At 28.7% G+C, this 20,783-nt stretch overlaps 1 long non-coding RNA gene and 1 pseudogene across 1 annotated transcript; one reads left to right on the top strand and one right to left on the bottom strand.

Annotated features, from left to right (window-relative positions):
- The first annotated feature begins 10,613 nt into the window (after positions 1-10,613).
- LOC130502925 (DNA-directed RNA polymerase IV subunit 1-like) lies at positions 10,614-17,881 on the top strand (annotated as a pseudogene).
- Positions 16,636-17,388, bottom strand: LOC130502926 (uncharacterized). Its single transcript, XR_008940523.1, has 2 exons — positions 17,251-17,388; positions 16,636-17,183 (listed from the first exon to the last, which is right to left on the bottom strand). It is a non-coding gene; the product is annotated as an uncharacterized LOC130502926 (long non-coding RNA).
- Positions 17,882-20,783: the final 2,902 nt, after the last annotated feature.

Raw genomic sequence — 20,783 nt, 5'->3', positions numbered from 1 at the left:
AGTTGCACCATTTTGGAGTAAAATTTGGAGTAATACATTGGAGATGCTCTTATAATCAACATTTTAGTTTTCCAAAGTTATTATACATTCATGGAAAATCGTAGCATCTTTATATATTGTGCTACCAGTTTATAAATATAACCAATGATCAAATCAAGGTTAGAGGTTAACCGGTTCAAAAAAAGGTTAGAGGTTAATAACCTAAACAAGTCTGACTAATCTGATGTACAAGTTCGTTAGATAAAAATCTGCCATGTCAAACATCTAAACCGTAGCCTAGGACCAACTGGCCAACATGCATTAACCCATAACGTATCTACGAATCTAGTTCTTATAATTTTCATTTCTTTGGTCAGTGAGGCTGGTATCATACTACTACATTTCGCTTTCAATGTGAAACTTAATTCGGATTTAATTCGATTGATATGTCTAAGTTTATGTCATAAAGTTCAAATTCAGATACCTATTACTATGTTACTAGATAAGTACCGCACCTTGTGCAGATTAATATATATATATCCAAAAATATTTAAATTTGATTTAAATTAGGCATCACGTGTTAATTAATTCAAAGTATTTATAATATAGTATTCTTAAGTTTTGACCTTTAGAAATTTGGCATTCTAGATTTTCTCATATTACATCTTTATTAGCAAAGTTTTCAATTGTTGAAAAACGTACATCTTTTTAACTAACTTCATATAAACTACTTTTAAATAATAAGAAAATAAGAAAATATCAAATATTTATATAGACGATATTCCGTTTCAAAATGGTCTATATTTTGGAAACAAAAATTGTTTCTAAAATATACATATTTTATATTTTCAATGCATGTAATAATGAAAAATTATAAACTTCAAAAAATTAATTGTGCGTACTGAATTTTGATTGGTTAAAAATATAGAAAATAGCTAAATGCAAAAAATAAAATATTTATAATCAAGAGTTTATGTGTTATCTTAATATGTGTGTAAACTCTAAGACATAAATTATTTTAAAGTAGAAAAAATTAAATAATTGATCTATGTTCTTTTATAAGTTTGGGATATCCAATATTAATCCAAGAAAAATAAAACTAAAAAGATAGTCCCAACTTACAAAGTCAAAATAATTATTATTTTAATTCTAATTTCAAAGTGTAAAATGAATATATTATTTAAATTATTAAATTGACTCAGTCAAAACATAATAAAACATGATACATACGAAAATATCTAAAATTATGGAAAATATGATAAATCAGCAAAATTCATTCTTAGATAATAAAAGAGATATATAAACGAAAATGGCTACATTATTTCAAACACAAACTATATGTACATGTAACATATGTACTATACTTATAACATCCCGAGTTGTGATATGTAAAAAGGCTTAAGAGATTTGATTTGGCTATCTATGTCATCAAAGTTGACTTACTTTTTCCGTCACACATCCGTTTAGAACTTTAGAGTTAAGCGTGTTTGGGCTGGAGTAGTGAAAGGATGGATGATCTATCGGGAAGTGATTCGCGATACCGTGTAAGGGAGGCCAAAACACGGAGAAAGGTCGGGTGGTGATTGCAGGGTCAGTAAACAATGATTTTGAGCCTTGGAAAAATTAACGACCGACCGTCGGATGGGATGAGGTCCACGGGCCGAGAGAGCGGGCGTGAGTGGCCCATTAGCTGTGGGCGGTCGGGGCGTTACAATACTTTTATACTTATATAATCTGATCGTTTGTATATCATAACTTTTGATCAAAAAAAAGTATATCATAACTAAATTTTGGGTTCAAAAACATACACGTGTAAATTGCACATGATAAAAGAATAATGTTATTTTTAACTTAAACCCAACCTTTACGTGCATGTAAATCTTTTTCCCCTTAATAGAAAATCTTTTAGCAAAAAGAAAAGGTTTTTTTTCCTTTTTGTTCAAAAGTGCATGTAAGTTGTAACTTAAATGTACACCAAAAATTGATGACTTTGTAAGAGAGGGGGAAGAAGATAAGAGATTTTAGTTTCCGGTTGTATCCCTCTCTACTGCTGTCGTCACACTTCGCTTTTGTCTTTGACTCTTTGTACGATTCTTAAAGACTTCAGAGGAAAGCTATAATGAAAAATAATAAATACGTTTTATATTGTTAGTTTATCATATTAATATAATTCGACGTATATATTTCAAATTTCAAACAAGCTTCTCTTGTAAATACTGTTTGAAAACCATTTGATTGCAAGCGACTGGCGTTAGAGAGAATTACGAGTCTGACGTTTTACAATACTCTTGTAAAACTTTAGTGTCTTTTTCCCGAACATTAATCTGTTCCCTAAACTAAATTAGACCGTTATTTGATTAGAAGCTATCTAATTGCCTTTTATATAGAAAAAAATTGTTTTTAGGCCAAAAAACACTAACATGGTTCCACAAGGCTAATTTCACTTGCTAAATGACACGACTGGTTTAAATGCAGCGGTTACCATTGCGGGTGATTGCGGTTTCAAGCGTTATTTAACGTTTTGATACAATGTTTAAAAAGTGTTATGTTTTCAGGATATTTGTGACTGATTGATTATAATATGTTGCAGCGGTTTAATAATAAATTATCAATAAACATATTATATCATTATAAAAAATATAAAATATACTATTATGATAAAATATAATAATTATTAATATAATTTGATTAATAATAATATTATGTTTATTTATTTAATTTTAATTAGTTGAAAGTTATAATTTAATAATATTTTTTCAAGTTTTATATTAAAACTTTTAAAAGAATATTTTGTTTCATTTTATATATGTATGTATATTAATTTTTAAAAAATTCTAATGAACGACTAGTTTAAAGTTTTTATAAAACAAAGTTATAATATTGTTTGTGAAGTTAAATTAATATATAAAGTGTTTTCTATATTTTTTATTTGTAATATTTCCATTTTTCATTTTAATTTTAAAATTTTAAAATATTTTTAAAAATTAATTTTATATATTTTATATATATTTTAATCCAACCGCAACCGCAGACGCAAACTGAAACCAGCTTTTAATTTTAAGAGGTTTAGAACGGTTTGAAGCGATTTGTAACGGTTTGCAGGTGGTAGCGGGGAAACCAGTCAAACATTAATTGTTGTTCTATTAGGTTAATTATTTTCAAAAGGTAAAAATGTCCATCAAATGTCAATTATAAATTATAAATTACTGTTTTAATATATTTAGATATTATAGTTAAAATTAAACAAAAAAATAAAAATCTTCAAATTTTTAAGATATATTTAAATTAAAAACTAATTTTAGTATTTATTTATTTAATATACCTTTTGGTATATTGTATCATAGATTCAAATACTTTTTACTATAATTTAGAGAATATTATTTAGGGCTTTGCTAAATATGTTTTAAAACATGAATTTTATAGAAATCTATATTTCTTAAAAGATTTAATAATAAAAATGATTTTTCAAATATGGAAATGATCTTTTATCTATAAAAAATAAAACTATCTTTTTAAAATTTATTTTGGTGCAAAAGTCGATTTTTAAAATATAGAAACTGAATATTTCCAAATATTTTCTTCTCATATTTTCAGAATTGTTCATACTTATTCATAAAATACGCGTTTTACTATATGTAGAATACACTAAACATGTTTGAACTCAATTTCTATAGATTTTAGATATCTGAGGAATGTGTAGATTATGTGTTCTAAATATTTTAGGCGATAGGTTAAACATAGCATGTCTATTGCAAATACTTTTAGATTACTTCAATTTACGTAGATGACGTATTCGTCAGTTAGTAGATTTAATGAAAATGTCGATTTTATTTTCTACTTCGTAGAATGTCAATTTTGCTTTCCGTAGAACAAAATCTGCAATTTTGATTTAAACATTTTGCCAACAAAAAATACCTCTAATTTAACATAGGTATTTCATCAGTAGTTCCTATTTTTCTAAAAGGATTGTTTGTAAAACTATTTATTTGATTTATTTTATAAATAGAAAATGTCATTATATACAAAAATGATACAAATTTGAAATTAGTCTAATATGACAATATACTTGTTTTTGGGCCTAAAAACAATTTCCCCTTTACAAAATAGTCAGATTAGAAACATTCAAGAAGAGTGATTTTATCCTCGTTTTTTGTCACCTAGTTTTATCTTGTCAGCATCCTGAATTTATTATGAACTAAAAAATTTATCTGAAAAATGTATAGTAAAATAAAAAAGTAAATAAAGGATAAAAGAAATAGAAATATTATTTTAATTATTTATCGTAATATTAAAATAAATAAATATATAATATAAGAAAAATAAATATAAGTAAATATAAATATTACATCAAACATCTAATGTAATATTATTATTTGATATAAAATAAAAAATTGAATAAGTAAATATACAGTATAAAAATAAAAAAGTAAATATACAATATAACAAATATGAAAACTAAATTAAATATCTATATGAAAATATATAGTAAAATAAATAATAAGTAAATATACAATTTAAAAAATAAAAAATATTATATTAAACATCTATTATAATATTAAAAGTAAATATAAAATATAAGAAAAGTAAATAAGAAGAAAATATACAATATAAGAAATAGAAAATCTACATTAAACATCTGTCTGAAAATGTATGGTAAAATAAATAATAAGTAAATTAAAATATAAAACTAGAAATATTATATTAAACATCTTTTCTATTATTAGAATTTTAGATAAAACAAAAACAATTAAAATAAGTAAATATACAATATAAAAATTAAAAATAAATAAAGAATAAACATAAAATATAAGAATACAAAAACTACATTAAACATCTATCTGAAAATATATAATTTTTATTATTTCCAAACATTTTTATAAGTAAATATTTCTATAAATAAATATACAATGTAAGAAAAACAAGAATATAATTTAAGAAATAACAATATTACATTAAACATTTATCATAATATTATCATTTAATATAAAGGTAGGAAAATTAGAATAAGTAAATAAAAAATATAATAAAATAAACAATTAATAATTATACAATTAAGGAATGAAAAAAAATTAAACATCTCTCTTAAAAATGTATAGTAAAATAAATAATAAGTAAATATATAATATAAGAAATAGAAATATTACATTAAAAATCTAATGTAATATTTTCATCTGATATAAAAGAATAAAAATCAGAATAGTAAATATACAATAAAAGAAAAAAAAACAATAAGTAAATATACAATATCAGAAATAGACAACAAAATTAAGCATTTATCTCGAAAATGTATAGTATAATAAATAATAAGTAAATATACAGTATAATAAATAGAAATATCATATTAAATTTTTTTGTAATAACAGAATAAGTAAATATAAAATATAATAAAAATATAAAAAGTAAATATACAATATAAAAATAGAAAACCTAAAATTAATATCATGCTATTAGAATAATTAAATATATAATATAATAAAAAGTAAATAAAATATATGATAAATAAATATGACATAAAACATATATCGTAATATTATCATTTAATACAAAAGTAAAAAAATTTAAAATATTTACATATACAAAATAAGAAAAATATACAATAAAAGTAAATATACAATATAAAATGTAAAAAAAACTAAATTAAAAATATATCCAAAAATGTGTAGTAAAATAAATAATAAGTAAATATACAATATATGAAATAGAAATATTACATTAAACATCTATCGTCATATTAGATAAGTAAATATACAATACAAGAAAAAATAAATAATAAGTATATATACAATATAAGAAAAATATAAGAAATAGAAAAATATATTTACCATCTATTTGAAAATGTATTGTAAAATAATAATAAATAAATATACAATATAAGAAAAACTAAACAATAAGTAAATATATAGTATAAGAAAAACTAAAATAAGTAAATATATAATATAAGAAATATCTGAAAAATGTATAATAAAATAAATAATAAGTAAATATACATATAAGAAATATACATATAAGAAATAGAAAAAATAAATTAAACATCATCACAATATTAGATAATTAAATATATAATATAAGAAAAATAATTAATAAGTATATATATACAACATAAAAATAGAAAAATTACATGAATCATCTATCTGAGAATGTATAGTAAAATGAATAATAAGTAAATATAAAATATAAGAAAATAGTAATATTATATTAAACATCTATCGTAATATTACCATTAGATATAAAAACAACAAAATTAGAATAAATAAATATAAGAAAACTAAATAATGAATAAATATACAATATAAGAAATGAAAAACTACATTAAACATCTATCTGAAAAATGTATATTATTCTGGTTTTTTTTCTAAAGAAATATGTGTAAATATACAATATGTGTAATTAGATACATTTTGATATGTTCTACTAATAATGCCATTATTTTCTATTTCCAGAAAAAATAAATCGTTGAACACCAATATCACTTAGGTTAAACACACGAATAACAACAAAATTCAAACATCACAAAAATACTCACATCAACATTAGAATACAATAAATTTAATCTAAAATTATGAAATTTTCTATTATATAACCCATAAATACAAAGCACTCAATTATTTACACAAACATACAATTCATAATACAATGTCTAAAAGATTAATTGTATAGTTAACATTTACTAATCAAAATAACCAAAGTAAAAATAGTAGCACGGATTAATCCCTAGTAATAATAATTTATAAGAAGAGTGGTGGAATTCTGGCAAGAAGCAGGATTTTTTTTTTTTGGTCAAGAGGCAGGATTTTAATGTTTTGCTTTTTCTAGGCAGCAGGTTCAGAATTTATACAAATAAGGTAATTTAAACAAAGACATGTGTTGTCCCAAAAAAAAAAAACTAAGCAGAGAGACAAATAAAACTGGAAAATCTTATTATATAAAGCTTGGTTCTTCAAAATTACTAATTAACATGATCGCGACACATGGCAATTAAAACTTTAAGATTGTGACATGTGTTAATATATCTCATAATTAAAAAACTTATTAGAAATATTATTAATAGTAATTTATTTTTAAAATTCTAAACAAAAGATTTAAGATTGTGACATGTGTTAATCTATCTCATAATTAAAAACTTATTATAAATATTATTAATAGTAATTTTCCATTTTTAAATTCTAAACAAAAGATAATTGTAAAATATTATTTAATAGTAATTTTGCTTCTAATATTTTTACATGTTTTTAAATATATAATGATTAAAAATATATGTACTTATATAATAAAAACGAATTTTGAATAATCTAATTGTAAATATTTTTAATAGTTAAAAATTATTTAATATTATTTTTCATAGTTATTTTTTTCTTTAAGATTGTGACATGTGTTAATCTATCTCATAATTAAAAATCTTATTATAAATATTCTTAATAGTAATTTTCCATTTTTAAAATTCTAAACAAAAGATAATATTGTACAAACTGATTTTAGTTTAAAACACATGTCAAAATTATTAATTAACATGATTGTGACACATGACAGTTATATATTTAAAATTTTGATATTTGTTAAAATATCTCATAATTAAATATATATATATATATATATATATATACAATAATTTTTAAAATTCTAAACAAAAGATAATTGTAAAAGATTATTTGATAATAATTTTTTCTAATATTTTACATGTGTTTAAATATATAATGATTAAAATATATATGTACTTATATAATAAATACGAATTTTGAATAATCTAATTGTAAAAAATTATTTAAAAGTTAAAATTCATTTAATATTAATTGTTTCAGAATTTTTCTTTTTTCTGAATTCTAAACAAAAAAAAAATTCTTATTATAATAAAATTTGGTTCTTCAAAGTTAGTAATTAACACGATCCCGATACATGTTAATTAAAACTTTAAGATTGTGACAAGTGTTTTAAACTAAAATTAATTTGTAAAATATTTAACACTAATTTTTCTTTTCTAAAATCATAAAGAAAAAATAAATGTAAAAAATATTTAATCGTAATTATCTTTTTAAAAAGCATAAACCAAAAAAAATTGTAAAAAATACTGATTAATGTTAATTTCCTTTATTGAAATCATGAAGAAAAGATAACTGTAAAGAAATAAAAAAACTGTCAAGAAATATTTGAGAGTAATTATATTTTTGGAAAAATCTTAGACCAATGAAACTTTGTTTTTCAAAGTTACTAATTAACATGATCGCGACACATGATAATTAAAAGTTTAAGATTGTGACATGTGTTTTAAACAAAAATCAGTTTGTACAATATTTAACACTAATTTTCCTTTTATAAAATCATAAAGAAAAAAATAATGTAAAAAATAATTAATTGTAGTTATCCTTTTAAAAAATCTTAAACCAAGAAAATTGCTTAATGTTAATTTTCCTTTATTCAAATCATGAAGAAAAAATAACGTTAAAGAAATAAAAAGTTGTCAAGAAATATTTCATAGTAGTTATCCTTTTAAAAAAATCTTAGACCAAAAAATGTAAAAGACTATATAATGTTAATTTTCTTTTATTCAAATTCTAATTAAAAAGATCATAAACTAAAAAGAATTACAATTATTCACATATATATATATATATATATATATATATAATTAAACTCCTTCATATTTGATCACCAAGTATAATTATTGATTCAAGAAAAATACAAGGTACGGTTCTGTTTCCTTATCTTCGGATATTCTTTTCGTCTTACAAACTCATGTTGATTTTTTTTTGTCATTGTTGTCATGCTGCCTACGTAAATTATTGCCACAATAATGATTAGGCGTTTGTATAGTAATAGTTATCACTCTATAAAAATGTTTGTTTATTAATGCAAATGCTGTTTCTTAAATAATTATTATTATGTTAAAGACTTCATATATAATTTTATATATGCAAAAATATTAAACCTAAACCCTTAACATTACCCTAACACTCAATCTAAATCCTAAGTTTAAATTAGTTAACCTTAGTTTTTTTTGGTCAACGTTAATTCTAGGATTAAAAATGGTTTTTTCCATTTTAAAAGTGAAATATAATAGTGGTTAGTGTAAACATGAAAAGTAATAATATGAATGTAGTATTTTTGACAAATTTTTTATTTACTTTAAAAACTGGAAACCTTACATTATTGTGTATTCACTGCTCCATAAAATATTTTATATCAACAACATGAATATTTGATAGTTTTTAGTTTTTATTTTTATATTAATAATATGTATTAGAAAAAACATGTTCAAAAGAGATGAAAATTACGAAATAAAAGAAGATAGAGAAAAAAATAATTTAGTAAATGACATTTATTTAACAAAATTTAGGATAAAAATGTGCATTAAAAACTAGAGTAAATAGAAAAATAATATTTTAATTAAAATTTAATTCATTATTAAATAAATTATTTTACAAATATTTTTCTAAAATATTTTAAAATAGAATTTATCTTAAAATTACTACTAAATATTTTAAATTTTAAATATAATATTTAATAATTTTGAAATATTTTTTTAGAAATTAATTTATAGTTTTGTAGTATATATATTTTTAATCATAAAATATTCTAACAAATTTCACAATACTTAAAATAAAAATATCATCAAATATTATTTTGCAATTATATTTTGTTTAAAATTTTAAAAATAGAAATTACTTTTAAATAATATTTATGATAAACTATTAACAGAAATCATTTTTGTTATCTTAGTATATATTTATTTATTTATGAGATAGTTTAACTCATATCACATTTTTAAATATATAATTGTCATGTGTCACAATCATGTTACCTATTAATTTTGAAAACCTAGGCTCAATATAGTCTTATGATAAGATTTCATTAAAATTTTAGAAAAAGAAAATTAGTATTAAATAAATTATTTTCAAATCCCTTTTTCTGTTAATTGAAATAGGAAAATTTCTTCAAGTTACTATTAAATAATTTTAAAATTGTTTTTTAACATTAAATAATTTTTAAAATTAGTTGTTTCAAACTTCGTTTATTTTATTTTCATGGTACATATATTTTAATCATTACATATTTAAAACACATGTCACAATATTAGAAAACAAATTGTTATCAAATAATCTTTTGCAACTATGTTTTGGTTAGGGTTTCAAAAATGGAACATTACTATTAAATAATATTAATAATTACTTTTTAAAAATTTTGTTGTGGTTATTATCTTAATATATATTCTTTTAATTATGAGATATATTAGAACATGTCACATTTTAAATATATAATTGCCATCATATTAATTTATCAACTTTGAAGAACCAAGCAACTTTAAAAAAAAATATTAACAAATTAAATTATAAAATTCAAAAATATAATAAATTATTTAATAAAAATCATGAATAAAAACTATCTATTAAATAAATAAATAAAATTCATCTATGTATCATGATTATAAAATAAAATTTAACTTGAACTTATGTAAAAATTTTAATTATAAAATAAATCTCACACAACATATGCAAATCAATCATAAAATTATAATAAAATTATTATTATTTATGTTCTTTATTAAATTAAAACATCAAAAATCCCGTTGCAACGGGCTTATATCTAGTAATAAATAAACAGAGGAAGGAAGTAAAAAGGAAATACAAAAAAGGTCAAGGGGTACTTTCGGTATTTCCATAGCATCTTCTTCCGTTTCTTTTTTACATTCCAAAGTCTCATTGGACTTTGAAAGAGATTATTTGTTCTCTGCTTCTCTCTCTCTCTCTCTCTCTCTCTCTCTCTCTCTCTCTTTTTGCCGTTTCGTTGGGGCGGGGGGGGAGCACAAACGTCGTCTTAGCCTCCGATTTCGAAAAACCAGTAAGCAAAATTTGACTACATTGCTTCCAATCCTGCTTATTTTCCTCTTTACGATTCTCTCTGTTGATCACTCTTTCGAGAATTCAACTAGTTTGTTTCTTTTGATCCCATCCTCATCCTCATCCTCATATATGAAATCTAATTTCGTTTACGAAACCTTTGAAAGATTTAATTTAAGCATGTTTCGCTTATGCATGTTGTTTCGTTTCGAGATCGTCTAGTGTTTTAAGGGTTTTCCGTGAGCTTTCTTGAAAATGGGGGTTTTTTTTTGTCTTTCTTTGTTTTTTCTCAAAACTCGATTAGTGGGTTTTAGCTCTGTTTTTTTTTTTACTTCAGTGTTAATGTGTGGTTAAAGTTAAAACTTTTCCGGTATGTTTGTGTGTTTTCTGCAATATTTGGTTGGAATATATTCTCCTTTTCTGGGGTTTTGTAGTAGATTTCTCTTTGAAACGTTTTTTTTTTCTTTTTTTGTGTGTTCCAAAAGTTCGTAGACTTTCGATAATGTGTGTTTTCAAAGTTTGTACCTCTTTTCTGTGTCTTCTGTGAACAAAATAATTTTTTTTTGTCTGAACATGTGTGGGTTCATGCTAGATTCTATCTGTGAACCAAAATATTAAATCGCCACCTTTTTTTTTTTTAATAAATTCGATCTTGTTTTTAATAGGCCAGTGGGAGAAACATATTTTAGCTCACTGTTTTGTCCATACTCAAATAGTTGTCTGTTTCTCAGTGGTATATCTTGATCAAGTGATAGAGTTGTTTGGTTTCTGTCTGATTGGTGTGAGAACTGTAAATATTGTTTTCTTCTGCACTTGGCCTTACTGATGAATTTATCTCGTTGTAGGTAATTCTGCAACATGGAGGAGGAATGCGAGGAGCTTGAGGTGCCTATGGGGACTCTCAAATCTATAAGATTTAGCATTTCTAGTAACAAAGACCGAGTAAGTGCTGCCCTGAATATTCAATAACCCTATAGTTACATCTTTTCTTTTGTTAGTGAGTGAGCAAAACTTAAATAAATGTAAAATGGTATCTTTTTGTTATTACAGAAGAACATGGCTGTCATGGATGTTGAAGCTGCAAATCAGGTTACTGATTCCCGGTTAGGCCTCCCCAATCCAGATTCTGTTTGCAGATCATGTGGCAGCAAAGACAGGAAAGTCTGCGAAGGTATTAATTAACTCCATCCAGTTTCTGTTATATTGTTTCCATGCCCATGATGCTGCAGCTTGTTTATGATTGTGTATTTTATGGTTTCTGTTTAGGTCATTTTGGGGTTATTAACCTCAAGTACCCGGTGATCAACCCGTATTTCCTTAAGGAGATAGCTGCATTGTTGAACAAGATCTGCCCTGGATGTAAATACATGCGGAAAAAGCAGTCTCAGGTGTTCAAAAAAAAAATATTATTACATTACAAACCCTTTTCACGCTTCTAAGTAAATGTGCTAACAATGTCTTTTGCATTGTACAGAGCAGTGAAGACCGGCCTGAGAGATGTAGATACTGCACTGTAAGAAGAAGGAATCTTTTGTGCTACTAACTTCTCCTTATATGTTGTCTCTTCTTACTGTTTTCTTTTCTTTTTTTTTGAATCTTTCAGTCAAATACAGGTTACCCTCTAATGAAGTTTCGGGTGACCACAAAAGAAGTCTTTAGGGGATCTGGAATTGTGTGTGAAGTTAGTGAAGACAATCTGTTCAAGCTCAGTAAACGGGGACTATCATCACTACCTCCAGATTATTGGGAGTTTCTGCCTAAAGACTCTAACATTGATGAAAGCTGTTTGAAACCAAGCAGGCGGATTCTAACTCATGCACAGGTATACAAGAGTGACTTTGTTGTTTTGGTCTGAACAAAACAAATGTCTGAAACTTTTCACTTTTTTTCTTTCTATGGCAGGTGTATGCACTGTTGTGTGGGATTGATGAGAGGCTGATCAGGAAGGATATTCCCATGTTTGACTCTCTTCCTCTGTCATCTTTCCCAGTTACACCAAACGGTCATCGTGTATCCGAAATGGTCAATCAATTCACCGGGGCACGACTTGTTTTTGTAAGTAGAATCTTGAAACGTTTTCTTTTTTATTTTTTGATGTAATAACGTCTCATATATAGTATGGTTTTTGTTACACTTCTTTTTCTAGGATGAACGGACTCGTATCTACAAGAAACTAGCTGGCTTTGAAGGAAATGGTCTTGAGCTGAGTTCTCGTGTGATTGAATGCATGCAGTATTCCAGAGTAAGTTAACTCAAAGCTTCTTTTCTTTCTTGTAATCCTCTGTGATGGTAACTTCATTCTTTGTTTTTTTTGGCTACAGCTCTTTTCAGAAAACATGTCACCAAGTCAAGAATCTGCAAATCCTTACCAGAAGAAGTCAGACACTCCAAAACTGTGCGGTCTAAGATTCATGAAAGATGTGCTGCTTGGTAAAAGAAGTGACCATACGTTCAGAACAGTAGTTGTAGGTGACCCTTCTCTCAAGCTTAACGAGATCGGTATACCTCGGAGGATCTCTGAGAGGCTTCAAGTGTCAGAGAATCTCAACGACTGGAACAGAGAACGGCTCGTCACTTCCTGTTTCCACAAGCTGCTGGAGAGAGGAGAGACACACGTGAGAAGGGGAGGTAACTTAGTGGCTATCAGAGTCATCGATGATCTTCAGACTGGAGACAGCATCCTACGGACGTTATAAGATGGAGACACTGTGCTGATGAACAGACCGCCTTCCATTCATCAGCATTCGCTTATTGCAATGTCGGTTAAACTCCTCCCTACTACTTCCGTTGTCTCCTTGAACCCTATCTGCTGTTTGCCGTTCCGTGGTGACTTTGATGGGGATTGTCTTCACGGCTACGTTCCTCAGTCGATACAAGCCAAGGTTGAGCTCGACGAGCTTGTGGCTTTGGACAAGCAGCTTGTTAACAGACAGAACGGTCGTAACTTGCTTTCCCTAGGACAAGACAGCTTGACAGCAGCTTATCTGGTTAACGTGGAGACAAACTGTTTTCTGAATCGAGCTCAGATGCAGCAGCTGCAGATGTACTGCCCCTTTGAGCTTCCTCCGCCTGCTATTATCAAAGCTTCTCCTACGAGCAGGGAGCCTCAATGGACAGGAATGCAGCTGTTTGGGATGCTTTTCCCTCCAGGGTTTGACTACACTTACCCTCTGAACGATGTGGTTATTAGCAACGGAGAGCTTTTGTCTTCCTCTGATGGGTCTGCGTGGTTGCGTGACGGTGAAGGAAACTTCATCCAGGGTTTGCTCAAGGATCATAAAGAGAAAGTGCTAGATATCATGTACTCTGGTCAAGAAATGTTCTCTCAACTGAATCGAGGACTGAGTGTTTCTTTAGCGGATTTGTACTTGGCCTCTAATCCACAGGCTCGGAGAAACTTGACAGAGGAGATAAAGTACGGATTGCAAGAAGCTGAACAGGTCTGCAACAAGCAGCAGCTTATGGTCGAGTCTTATAGAGACTTCCTCGCTGGTATTGTAGAAGAGGAGGAAGATCTGGTTGCAGATTTGGACCGCTTCTGCTACGATAGACAGAGGTCAGCAACGCTAAGCAAACTTGCGGTTAGTGCATTTAAAGATGCGTACAGAGATGTCCAGGCTCTGGCTTATAGATACGGAGACCAATCAAACTCGTTTCTGATCATGTCCAAAGCTGGTAGCAAAGGAAACATGGGGAAGCTTGCTCAGCACAGTATGTGCGTTGGTCTACAAAACTCCTCAGTTGCGTTGTCCTTTGGGTTTCCACGTAAGCTCACTTGTGCCTCATGGAACGACCCCAACAGCCCGCTTCGTGGCGCAGAGAGACAAGATGAAACCGCTCATGAGTCATTTGTCCCGTTTTGTGTCATCCTTTGGAGTCTTTTGTTCACTCCGTGACAAGCCATGACAGCTCCTTCAGCGGTAATGCTGATATCCCGGGGGCGCTTAACAGGAAGCTGATGTTCTTTATGAGAGACATATACGCTGCTTATGACGGGACAGTGAGAAACTCTTTCGGCAACCATTTAGTTCAGTTTCGTTATGAGACTGCTGATGAAGACATAACAGGTGAAGCAGTTGGATCACTTTCTGCTTGTGCTCTCACCGAGGCTGCTTACAGTGCGTTAGATCAACCCATTAGCCTTCTTGAAACTTCTCCTCTTCTGAATCTTAAGGTTCGCTCTCTTTTCTTCTTAATGTTTTTTTTTATTTATAAATCATATTCACACTTTGTGTTCTTCTTCTTCTTCTGCAGAATGTGTTAGAGTGTGGGTCCAAGAAAGGTCTAAAAGAACAGACAATGTCTTTGTACTTGTCTGAAACACTTTCTAAGAAGAAGCATGGGTTTGAATACGGGGCATTGGACATCAAGAACCACTTGGAGAAACTGTGTTTCTCAGAGATTGTTTCAACATCAATGATAATGTTAGTAACTTTTTTCTAAAACTCTTTCTTTCAATGGCTTCTACTAAATTTTTTATAATCTTTGGTTAATAGATTCTCTCCGAGGAGTAACACAAAGATGCCTATGAGCTCGTGGGTTTGCCATTTTCACATCTCCAAGGTACAAAACTCATACAGATACAAACCCACCTACATGTCTATATAATATATGGAAAAAACATTCTATTCTAATGTGTGTTACCTCTTTTGCAAATCTACAGAAAGTACTGAAGCAGAAACAACTAGACCTTGAATCTGTTGTCTCTTCATTAAACAAACAGTATGCGAACAGGAAGAAAGAACTGAAGCTTGATGTAATTGATTTAGAAATCCAAAGCACGTAAGATACATCCTCAAAAGGTTTTACCATTTTGGCATCATTGCATCTAAAGATGATACTAACCTGTTTTACATTTATGTGTTGTTGATTAGGAACCACTGCTCTTGGGATGATAAGTCAATGGATGGTGATAGACTATGCATCACAATTACTGTTGTTGAAGCCTCCACGCAGGATTCTTTGGAACTTGAGGCGATTCGACTTGTCTTGATCCCTTTTCTTCTAGACTCTCCTGTCAAAGGTAATCTTAATAACAAGGACAGTTCTTGTTCTGTTATTATTATTAACTAGTTGTGTTCTTGCAGGCTACCGAGATATTAAAAAGGTGGAGATCTTATGGGTTGACAGACCAAAAGCGCCGAAGAAACATATGGAGGGTGAGCTTTTGTTGAAGGTTACTATGCATGGAGTTCGTGGCAAAAAGAACATTTGGAGCGCTCTTCTTGAAACATGTCTTCCCATAATGGATATGATCGATTGGACAAGAAGCCATCCTGATAATATCCGACAATGCTGCTCGGTTTATGGAATAGACGCTGGTCGGAGCATCTTCCTAGCGGTTAGTTTCCTTTATACAGTTTGTAGAGTAGAGTAGACTCTGGTCTTTCGCTGCTTCTAAAATGTCTAAAAGACTTTCTTTTGGTTATAATGGCGCAGGATTTGGAGTCTGCAGTGTCGGAAACCGGTAAGGCTATGCTGCGGGAACATCTGCTTCTTGTAGCTGATTGCCTCTCAGTTACTGGAGAGTTTGTGGCATTAAACCCCAAAGGTTGGAGTAAGCAAAGGCAAGCTGAGTCCACTCCTGCACCTTTTACTCAAGCGTGCTTCTCGGTATTGTGTAACCTAAACCTTACCAACTTATCTTTTTTTTTTCCGGTTTTGAAATTGGTTTCTTTAAATATCTACAGAGCCCAAGTCAATGCTTTCTCAAAGCTGCTAAGGAAGGTGTCACAGACGAGCTTCAAGGATCTATTGACGCATTAGCTTGGGGCAAAGTTCCTTCTTTTGGGACTGGAGATCAGTTCGAAATAATCATCTCCCCAAAGGTAACAACTACTTCGTTTACATTATGTTTAATCACAAGTTCTTGTAATGGTTCTTATTTATTTAGTGTCTCCATATGTTTTATCAGAATCATGGGTTTAGTAGCACACCGGTAGACGTGTATGACTTTCTGAGTAAAACAGCGACACTTCCAAAGAGAAAGGCTGTGCGTGCAACAAGCTCCTTGCTCAAATCAGACAAGTTCACGGTCCAGTCATTCCCCTCGCTCGACACCGCTCTCTCGAAAGCAGTCAAAACACTTGATGGGAAAGGACTCACAAGGTCGCAGCTCAGAATGATATTTACATGGGACGACATCGAAAAGCTTTCTCGGTCACTGAAACGCATTCTCTACAAGTAAGGGAACATAACAGCCTTTCTTGGTTTTCAATTCTTTTTGCTACAAGAACAGTAAAGATTAATCATCCTTTTTTTTTTTTGGCTTTTGTTTTGTTAGTTATGAGATCGATGCTCCGTTGAATGAGAGGGATGGGAGACTTCTGATGATGGCTCTTCTCTTCCACCCCAACAGAGATGAGAAGATAGGACCTGGCTTCCAAGGAATTAAGGTAACTCATCATAAGAAAAAGCTTTTTTAACATTAAAAGATACTGACCTGGTTTTGTCTTTGCAGGTGGCTAATTCTAAGCATGGGAATGCTCGTTGCTTTGAGGTGGTGAGAACAGATGGGACAACAGAAGATTTCTCTTACCACAAGTGTGTGTTGGGAGCAACAGAGATCATTGCTCCTAAGAGGGTAAACTTCTACAAGGCCAAGTACCTTAGAAAAGGTACCGGGCAGGCTGGTACTATCTAGAAACAAACTCCAAAAAAAAAAAAACAGTCTTTTGTTTATATAATATCAGACAATGTAGGAAGGGGTGTGTGTGTGTGTGTTGTGTAGATAGATAGAAAGATAGATATAGGGGAAAAGCTTGTCTTTGCTCTAAGCTTCTTTTTGCTCCTTTCACTATGTGATACCTTTGCCTTCAACCTTGGAAAGGCTTAAAGGTTCATCACTTAGTGGAAGCAGCAACGAGAAGCTGTTCTGTTTCTGTTTATCTGTTCGTAAAAATTCTTTAATGTCCCCGGTTTAACTATGAACTAGATTTTGACCCGCCCGCCCGGGCGGGTATTATTTTCATTTTTGGACTATGGATTATTTATTTACACGAATTGTATGCATGTATCTTAGTAAAAAAAATTGTATAATGAGTTCGAGGTATATAATGTCTTTTGTAAACGTTTATTTTTCTTGATTGTTTATGAGATTAGTTTATGTTGATGCATCATCTTTTGTTTGTTTCATATTTATATATATTAACTATGAGAGATATTTTTAGATTGGCTTATAGTAAATTTTTATTTTATTTTTAAATTTTTTGGCTTATAGTGAATGATGTATTTGTAATAGTTAATTGTCTAACATTGAGTTATTTTATGTTTGTGTTAACAATCTAATATGTCACCGATATTTTGTTTCAAATAAACTAAGCGAAAAGTAAATAGAAACATAATGACACATATTTCATATATCTTTAAAACATTGTTTTTTGTGTTAGTAACATATATGAAATAGATAAATAAGGCATAAATTATGATTTTTTATTCATCATGTATGGAGATATTCCATATTACATTTTTATTTAAGATATGTAAAAAAATAAAAAAGTAAAATTAATAAAAATAGTTACAAATACAAAATCTTTTGTTTGTGTTAAATGGATATATTTGGTTAATTTTGATAAGGAAATGGGCCATATTTGTTAAGCCCATGGGTAACAGATTTTTTTCAGGGAATACTCTAAAACTGTCTAGGTAATAACAAACTTATACATATCTCTGTTTTTTTTTTCATCTCGACAAAACCGTCGGTCTTCTCTCATCTCTCATCTCTCATCTCTCATCTGTCTCCATCTTCTTCGATCTCTCTATTTGTTTCAGACGAATCCGAACAGAAAAAGAAAGACACTCATCGACATGGAAGTAACTTTCTTACAGAGCTAGATGATCGATGGTTCTAAATCCATCTGAAGAGCTAACACAAAGGTATCGACTGTAACCCTAACTCGATTTTCATATAACTAATCGGAAAATCTGGGTTCATGTGTTTATATATGTATTGAAGATACAGATCGTACTGTTATTGGCGATTTCAGACATGGAAAAATCTGATTTGGAAATCGTGTAGATCCACCGAAGACTCTGTGATTTGGCGAGATCAGACTTCATCTCAAGCGATATCTCCAGGTGATTCTATCTGATTTTTTCCAAGATTTCATTGACAAATATAAAAATAAATCTCTGAACACAGTTGTATCGTAATCAAAGTTTTTGAAAGAGAAAATCTTTTTTTTTGTTAAACTGTGAGCTTTGTTAATATTCCTGGTAATCTTTTTTATTCATTGAAGGAACAATATATTTGAAATACAAAGCTCGGGTGATTCATCAAGATACAAAGAGGAAGTTTGGAGGTCTATTTGAAAGATAAGTTATTTTCCTTCAGAGTTTTTGTTTGTTTACATTAATATTTTTTTTGATCAGTTGATAAATACAGAATGATTAGTTTGATCATATTTTCAAAATTTGATTAGGCAATGAAGTAATATGAAAATTATCTTTTAACAACTGTTATCTACTGTTAATTATACAGGAGTGAGGATGAGGAAAAACTATATGGCCCTATAAGGATGGAGAAAGGACTATGTTCGAAACAAAGCCTTCTAGTAGAAAGATAAGTCCCTCAATAGAGTTGTATCGTAATCAAAGTTTTTGACAGAGAACATTTTTTTTTGTTAAACTGTGAGCTTTGTTAATATTCTTGGTAAACTTTTTTATTGATTGAAGGAACAATATATTTGAAATACAAAGCTCGGGTGATTCATCAAGATACGAAGAGGAAGTTTGGAGATCTATTTGAAAGATAAGTTATTTTCCTTCAGAGTTTTTGTTCGTTTACATTAATATTTTTTTGATCAGTTGATAAATACAAAATGATTAGTTTGATCAGATTTTCAAAATTTGATTAGGCAATGAAGTAATATGAAAATTATCTTATAACAACTGTTATCTAATGCTAATTATACAGGAGTGATGATGAGGAAAAACTATATGGCTCTATAAGGATGGAGAAAAGACTATGTTCGAAACAAAGCCTTCTAGTAGAAAGATAAGTTTATGAATATAGCTTTATTGAGTTTTCTTATAATACAGTAAATGTTTATGTTCTAAAATATAATGAGTGGAGATATTTATGTATACAATTAATATGCAGGTCGTGTGGTGGCATCAATAGAGAGAGATATTACAACAGAACGCATGAAGAACAATGACAGAGATAAAACCTTCTTTACATACGTTTCAATGGTAAGTGCATCTATCTTATTAAAACATGTTAATAAATTAAAAAATTAGGCTTGTACTCAAATGTTTTATTGGATTTGCATGTACTCAAATGTTTTGGAGAACGAAGACCAGACTAATTTATATGTTTTATTTGATTTGCATGTACTCAAATGTTTTGGAGAACGAAGACCAGACTCTTGTTTATAGAATACAAATGTAGAAAAGACACACGGCTGACGACCAGACTCCAGATTACAAAACTCGGTTAGTACATCATCATATCTTTTATTTTAGCTATTAGGTGGATGAAATGAACTTAGCAGCATCTAGGATATCGATTTTGAAACTTATATAGGTCTACAAAATTTGGTAGGTTCCAACTTGATTGATTGAAGGATATCTTTGTTAATGTGAATGATTTTGTAAGAAATTGTAGATAAAATTAACACTGAATTGTTTGAAAATAGCAGAACAAATAGACCATGTCTTGTCTCAAAGTCTAGCTACTGCATAGTTATTTGAATCTAAGTGTTTCATAGATAGACAAAATATAGGTTGACCACAATATAGAGATCTTCGTAAACCATCACATGAAACCAGCTGTGCTCAAGTCTGAAACCTGCATTAAACAACATAATTAACTTTTAGTCCAAAAAAAAAACAACAGAATCAACTTATGATTTATATAAACAAATAAACATGTTTACTGTTAAGACTATCATTCAGAATACCTTATCACTCATGCTCTTCTAGATTATTAAAAATCTCTTTGAAAACTACATTCATAGTTTTTGTTTTAGATTT

The sequence above is a fragment of the Raphanus sativus genome, unplaced genomic scaffold (genome assembly GCF_000801105.2).
Source record: "Raphanus sativus cultivar WK10039 unplaced genomic scaffold, ASM80110v3 Scaffold0748, whole genome shotgun sequence".
Lineage (NCBI taxonomy): Eukaryota > Viridiplantae > Streptophyta > Magnoliopsida > Brassicales > Brassicaceae > Raphanus > Raphanus sativus.
The sequence above is the reverse complement of the archived record's forward strand: the minus strand, read 5'-3'. Positions and strand labels throughout refer to the sequence as shown.